Here is an 8,604-nt window from a genome sequence, read left to right on the forward strand (position 1 = left end):
GTGTGACAAATGGAGAACAGCCAATGGCAGTAGGAAAAACTGCACTTTGCTTCTACATCAGATTTATTCATATCCACTGTAAGAAAGTTTACACATTTAGTTCTGTGGTGGGCACTGCTGTTATTCAATACTGTAGTGGGTACTGCTGGTATACAGTACTGTGGTGGGTACTGCTGGTATTCAGTACTGTGGTTAGCATTGCTGCTATTTAGTACTGTGATGGGCACTGCTGGTATTCAGTACTGTGGTGGGCACTGCTGGTATTCAGTACTGTGGTAGGCACTGCTGGTATTCAGTACTGTGGTGGGCACTGTTGGTATTCAGCAGTGTGATGGGCACCGCTGGTATTCAGTATTGTGGTGGGCACTGTTGGTATTCAGCAGTGTGATGGGCACTGCTGGTATTCAGTACTGTGGTAGGCACTGCTGGTATTCAGTACTGTGATGGGCACTGCTGGTATTAAATACTGTGGTGGGCACAGTTGGTATTCAGTTCTGTGGTGGACAATGCCCATATTCAGTACTGTGTTAGGCACTGCTGGTATTCACCAGTATGTTGGGCACTGTGGGTATTCAGTAGTGTGGTGGGCACTGTTGGTATTCAGCAGTGTGATGGGTACTGCTGGTATTCAGTATTGTCATGGGCACTGCTAGTATACAGTACTTTGGTGAACACTGCTGGTATTCAGTACTGTGGTGGTCACTGCTCATATTCAATACTGTGGTAGGCACTGCTGGTACTCAGTACTGTGGTGGTCTCTGCTGGTATTCAGTACTGTGGTGAGCATTGCTGGTATTCAGGACTGTGGAGGGCACTGCTGGTATTCAGTACTGTGGTGGGCAATGCTGGTAGTCAGTACTGTGGTGAGCACTGCTGGTATTCAATACTGTGGTGGGCACTGCTGGTATTCAGAACTGTGGTGGGCACTGCTGGTATTCAGTAATGTGGTAGGCACTGCTTGTATTCTGTACTGTGGTGGGCACTGCTGGTATTCAGGACTGTGGTGGGCACTGCTGGTATTCAGTACTGTGGTGGGCACTGTTGTTATTCAGCAGTGTGATGAGCACTGCTGGTATTCCATACTGTGGTGAGCATTGCTGGTACTCAGTACTGTAGGGGACACTGCTGGTGTTCAGTACTGTGGTGGGCACTGCTGGTATTCAGCACTGTGGTGGGCCCTGCTGGTATTCAGCACTGTGGTGGGCACTGCTGGTATTCAGTACTGTGGTGGGCAATGCTGGTAGTCAGCACTGTGGTGGGCACTGCTTGTATTCAGTACTGTAGTGGGCACTGCTAGTATTCAGGACTGTGGTGGGCACTGCTGGTATTCAGTACTGTGGTGGGCACTGTTGTTATTCAGCAGTGTGATGAGCACTGCTGGTATTCCATACTGTGGTGAGCATTGCTGGTACTCAGTACTGTGGGGGACACTGCTGGTGTTCAGTACTGTGGTGGGCACTGCTGGTATTCAGCACTGTGGTGGACACTCCTGGTATTCAGCACTGTGGTGGGCACTGCTGGTATTCAGTACTGTGGTGGACACTGCTGGTATTCAAGACTGTGTTGGGCACTGCTTGTATTCAGTACTGTGGTGAGCATTGCTGGTTCTCAGTACTGTGGTGGGCACTGCTCATATTCAATAATGTGGTAGGCATTGCTGGTATTCAGTACTGTGGTGAGCATTGCTGGTATTCAGTACTGTTGTGAGCATTGCTGGTATTCAGCACTGTGGTGGGCACTGATGGCATTCAGCAGTGTGATGGGTACTGCTGTTATTCAGTATTGCCATGGGCACTGCTGGTATACAGTACTGTGGTGGGCACTGCTGATTATCGATACTGTGGTAGGTACTGCTGGTATTCAGGACTGTGGTGGGCACTGCTGGTATTCAGTACTGTGGTGGGCACTACTGGTATGCACTGTATCAAGAACCCTGTCATTGACTGCAGGGAGACAAGGCACACTGGCACTGACACTGTAATGACCAGCATCAGCTACTACATTGCTTAATTATTTACATCAGAGAGGACATATCTATTGGCAATGTCAGTGATGGTGGTAAATTCAATGGCATAATCATCACAGCAGAGGTATATAATGTCAAAACAGGCACCTCAAAACCTGACGTCTAAAAAGGCATTGCCATCATCGGTAAACTAAATGTCAATGCTAACCTCATATTTGGTTCCAGAAGCAATGGTGGTAGCAAAAACAGCCTGGAAGACCTAAGGTTTGGGGGAAAAACAGACAAACTGCCATATTCTTCACATGGAACAACATGCAGCCTTTTTGGTGCACTGACCTAGCCATCCACAAACCTGTCATAAACAAATTCTTGGAGTGCAGGTATGGAAAAGAGCTGATCTAGGGCTCATGATTTAGATAAATTATCAGTCAAACTTATAAGAACCTCAAATTAGGTAAGATGCATATAAAACTCATACTGTACGACTTGGAGTATATTTTTTTATACTCTTCAGTCCAGGGACTTCAAGTCAAGTATGAATATGTATGCAATAAGTAACAGCCACATAGGAGAGTTGTTTAGTGTGCTATAGCAAATGCAAATAAAAAGATAAATTAGGGCATGACGTTAGCATTCCAACACAGTATGAAATGAAAGGATTATACAAATTTTAGACAGAGTATCTATTCAAACATGCAAATATTTTAGCATATAAAATGAAAAGAAATTTCAAAAACAGATATTAGCTTTGCTTACAAGGATATGCTTTTGCAGTGGAAATACAGAATGACTGGACATTGATTAAATATTATGAAGAAGTCTAAACTGTGCTACAGGTAAATTTTTATTTGATTAAAATGTTATTCCTTACTAAATGAAACTGAATAGTCCTTACTTTTTTAAATTGTACTGCAATAATTAACTTATGAGGAAAACATGTGCAGACCTACTTAATTTTAAGTAGAAAGTGAAAATGACAAAACAGTTATTATATTTAACAACTGCATTGTGCTTCTAGCTCTGTTTTCTAAAATGTAATATTATTGAAATTATATACTATTACAGAGAATAGTATTCAGATCATAGTGATGTGCTGTGACTAGTTTCCTTAAAATGCTTACTTGACAAAGCAGATTTGAAAGGTCCCAAAACAGGGACACTGAATGGATGAAGAAACAGACTTATACGTATTAAATTCAAGATGGCTACTTCTCAGAATGCTCAATTTATATGAAGTATGGTAATCTCAGAATTAGCATATAGACGTTTGGGGTGTGTGGGGGCTTGCCTTCCAGCAAAAAAGAAGTTTATGGGAGAAGAGCAATGTCTGAGATTCACTCTTCAAGATTTGCAGTCTTATTTTTTTTGTTATGTCAACATTTGGCATTTTGAGTGCAGGTATTTCAATAACTAGTCTTGGACTTGATGTTACTTATGAGGATATCATTTAAGTTCTGCTTTGTAAACATGGCCAAATCCCAGTTTGTGACAGTACTTTTCTTTCATAGTAATAATCTCACACAATTACCAATGGCACATTCAAAATGCAGTCGAAAAGGATATTTCTACCCCAATACAAAGTAAAAATAAATGCTGTAGTTGCCACAGCTGGTACACAAGGATAGCTCTGCAGTCATATGTGTATGTATGTATTTATGCATTTTATGTACTCCTGAAGGACTACTTGGTTATCTGACGAAAATAGGAATGCTCATGTCTTTCTTGAAATGCATCATATTTCATAGTCCACATTTCACAAGATCAGTCTTTATCCATTAGCTATGTTTGCATTGAAGGATGCTTTTTCTTTTTCCACATTTGCACTGCTTAACAGGTCTTCAACCTGAGATGTTTTTAATTTAAGTACAAAGATAAGCAGAATGACTACTTTACACAGAGTTTACAGGTTAAATCATTACAGACAATCTAAGCATGAAACGAAAACACAAATGTTAAATCCATATATATATATATATATATATATATATATATATATATATATATATATATATATATATATATATATTATATATACATACATACATACATACATACATACATACATATACACAGTGGATATAAAAAAATGAGACCCCGACCATGAAAAATTTGGTAGATAGGAGAGAGACTCTGTGGCAATTAAGGTTAGGAGCAAACAGCCATCCTGGGCTCAATGACACTGTTAACATTAAATTTTTTTCGGAGAGGAAAATAGTCACATAAAAGTGGATTAGATACACCCCTTTGACTGTTTTTTAGCTTCATTTGTTTTTAGAGTTATATTTTATTATTTAATTGTTTTATTGAATTGATGCAATTAAAGATCCAGTGGGCGTGTATGTGTGAAGGGTGTATGTGTTTATACATGGAAGTTTTACTAAAGTTTATATTTCTGAAGAAGTCTGCCTGATGAAAGCATGGATTAAACTGTTTTACGCTCATTTTTTAGTCTGTTCTCTGTTGCCTTCAGGGTTTTTGGTTCTTGTTTTTTTTCTACACTGAGTGCTGTTTTTTGGTTGGCCTGAGTTTTGATTTTTTATGCCGTGTGCTCCAGAGGATGACCTTTTGGATCTGACTTTGCATCCAGTCATGGACAGTCAACATTCTATGATGGCAGCCTTTGTCTCTGAACTTGGTAATATACAGAAATATTTAGCTGCTTTAACCAGAAAACTGTATCAAAATGAACCTTCTGTCAAGGGGAATAGTTCTGGTTTTGTCATTGATTCACCTGAGGATCATTTACACACAGACTGTGTAAAAGGGCTCACTAGTTCTAACAAAGAAATTTTATACAAGGCTATCTCAGCAGCTTTGAATTTTACATCTGACCCTTTTGCCTTACCAGGTAGTTCTGATAGCTCAGTTGAGAACCCCACCACTGAAAATGCTGTTATCACTGATCACTTGTTTGAAATGGAAAAGGCCCTCAAAAATATAGAGCTCTTGTAGTGAAAAACAAGAATTTTGAGCACTGCATCTTGTCTAAAATAGATCCTAAGGGTCTTAGGGTTTTTAAAGCTCTGAATGGAGTTGATCAGAATGATCCATTTTTTGAGGAACTAACTCTTTGGATTTTCTGAAGTTGTTGGTCCAGCACAATAAACCTATCAATCAACTAAAAGTAGATTTGGAGGAACTGGACAACAACATTAAGGAGAAATTAAAGAGTTAAAATGGCCACTTTAAAGACTATCAGTTGGCCTTAGAAGCTTTTGATAAATATGAACATTTAATACTGCAGAGAAAGCTTAGAAGACCTGACTATGTCATCAAAACTTACAACAGCAGTCAAGCATTCTCTGCTAATCTTTCCACTAAACAGCCCTTAAATGCTTGTAATTTCAACTGAAATTTTAATAAGCCTTACAGTTCTGCAGTTAAAAGCAGCAATGTTCCTTTAAATTCTGGTTACAAAAGAACTACTAGCAGAGCCAAAGCGTCAGAGACATTGGGCCAGATTCACAATGGCTTGCATGGAGTCTACGAGTAGATTAAGACTCCATGCAGCCATCATGTCCGATGAGCGATCCAGGAACAGCCTGTAGGGGTGTATAAGAGAACTCCTAAAATGTCTCCTACACGGACAGGGCTGGGATATGCAAATTACCTCACTTGCAGCCGACCTTAGGCCATACATGTATGTTGGTGACAATGCAGGCTACTGCAGTGATCTGTGTCCTAGGCGAACTATGTGACACACACCCATGAAAGCTTTGATAGATTAATGTGGGTGAGGGTTCATGTCTGGAGTATATGTCAGACATGTTAAAACACAGCAAAGTCTGTGAGTGATGGACACCCATTGTAGGTGTATGGCAACTGTTGCCGATATGCATACAGACACCTTCTTGCTTAGGTGATACACCGAGGGACTGCAGAATACCTTTGGAAATGTGAATATTACAGGAAAGACAAGATAACACTTGTCCACATGTACACACCGTTACCCGTTCTACATGATGGGTGCTACCACCTACATGGTACTGTTGGAATACTATGTTAACTACATGCCGATGCCAATGCCACAGTTGCATTACAGCAATACAGCATGGCTTGGACAACAGGTATCTGTCCGTATGATACCCTTGTGGTGGTTAGGTGTCATGTGTAGAATGCATTGTAGGCCACTGTATGTATTTGCAGTCGTGGATGGACATATCCGTAGTGTGTTGGCATGTACGTGAGACTGCTATATGCCAAAGAGTATTGTTCCCAGGGATGTGTGGGGCTCAGTAAGAATGGCTACTAGTATAGTGTAGTACTGCAGGGATATCACTAACACCAGGTTCCTACATCTGTGCATCAGTTGAGGAGACACCATGTAATGACCACTGAATGTCTGGCTATGTAAGCTGTGTATACTACCAGAATGTAGACCATTGACATTTGGAAACCGTATCACCCACAGCATACTGTCAAACCATGTCATGTTCCATGCTAACCATGTTCACAAATGTACACCTGCAACTTAGTGCTGCAAACATCACACATGTACTGTCCACACCCCAACACATACAGGCACAGGTACACACAACAGCCATGTGGCACATGTGCAGACAGTACACTTTGGGAATTAACACTGGTGTATATAAAACTGCAATGACAAACATAAGTAATGCATCATGCATGCTCAAATATACCCACAACAATATCATTACACTGTGCTGTTAACAACATGATAATATTACTACAGTGCTATGTAGTCACCCGGTGCATCAGCACCATGCTACCCTGTTCCTGCATTAATGTTACAGATGGCAGAAGGTGGCACAGTTTCATTATATGCACAGGGTGTGCACTTGGTTCGCCAGAGTCTGCCATTGACACATCCAATTGACATGTATGTGTGTGTGTGTGTGTGTGTGTGTGTGTGTGTGTGTGTGTGTGTGTGTGTGTGTGTGTGTGTTAGTGATGGACAACAGTATAACATGGGGCAATGTTGCTGCGATGTGTGTGTGTATGTGTTAGCCCTAGGTGTTAGCATTATGTGTGTGTGTGTATGCATGCACACAGTTCCACCATGTGGCTGCCATATACGGGTGTTTGTGGACTGCCACAGACTGTTCCTGCCAGGTCATACAGATCACTATCTCTGGCCACAGACATGGTACCTGTGCCTGGCAGGGGTGCTACGGACAGTATCAGGTACTAAGCCAGACTGGGTACTGTCATCAGAAGCAGTGGGTTGTTGACTGGACACATGTCCCTGCTGGGACTCGGTCTAATGACAGCACAGACCCAGCATTGCTGGGGTTGGTACTGGCACTATGGGAGCGGCTGCGAGTTTGTTGTAGTCCGCGATGACTGCCAGCTGATAATGTTGCTGGCATGCATCCACGTCAATGCCTCAACCATCCTGCACTGTCCTGGCTCCTGGACATGTAGTTGTGGAAGTGATCTAATGTGTCCCCCCAATGTCTATCAATGACGTCGATGATGTTACGGATGGCAGATGCAACGTCACGCATAGTGTCATTCTTAGCGGTGCGATGTGCTCTAAGCTCCCTCAGACCCTGTCTGGTGTACCATTCCATACGTGCTTGTGCCTGCATTACAGCCCAGAACATAGCTGAGGTTGAAAGACCTCTGTGGGCATGTCTGACAGGGGCAGTACGACCACGGATGCTCCCACAAGAACCCCTGGACATCTGCCTGTGTGGTACCATGTCAGGAATCTGGCCATGGCTGCTGTGAGGGGATGCATGTGCCAGTGATACCACACTACCCTGGTCAATGCCCACTGTATGCTGTCCCTCAGCTAAGGACATTGGTGACAATGGATGTATCGGCAGGATGACTGTGCGCATTCATGGGGTTTACTGCTGTGTAGTGTCAATTGGCTGACCAACGACAGACCCTGTCACACCTCCCTGTGCCATTACACATGTATCATCATAATCACTATCCCCAGCAGTGGCTTCAGGTTCCCTGCTGCACTGCACCAGAGCAACATCAGAACCTGTGAGAGGAAGGAAACACAGTTTACAAATGTGTACACGATATTAGCACACAGGCGCACATGTGCACATGCACACATGCATACAGGCGCACATGCACACAGGCGCACATGCACACATGCACACAGGCGCACATGCACACATGCACACATGCACACAGGCACACATGCACACACGTGCACATGCACACAGGTGCACATGCACACATGCACACAGGCGCACATGCACACAGGTGCACAGGCGCACAAGCACACAGACACACAAGCACACAGGCACACACGCACACAGGCACACAGGCACACAGGCACACAACCACACAGGCACACTCCTCAGTACAGCAGATACAAACTCAGACACACCTGCAATCCAACACATACACAATACTGTTTTTGGATGGGTGCCAGTATCACAAGGAAAAACATCACTGCACTCGTGTCAGCATGCAGATTATGTGTTGCACAGGAACATGCAGTTCAAGAGTAGACAGTCCTTGTTAATAACAGTATACGTGTACTTGATGCTTGTGTGTAGTTGTTCAGTGATTGTCTCCACCCTGGGACACAATGTGTACAAGGACATAACAATGCAGTAAGTGTTACAAGTTGTGGGTGCATATATTTGCACACACACACACACACACACACACACACACACACACACACACACACACACACACAC

This window comes from Protopterus annectens, chromosome 9.part0 (assembly GCF_019279795.1).
Source record: "Protopterus annectens isolate FY-2018-M chromosome 9.part0, PAN1.0, whole genome shotgun sequence".
NCBI lineage: Eukaryota > Metazoa > Chordata > Ceratodontiformes > Protopteridae > Protopterus > Protopterus annectens.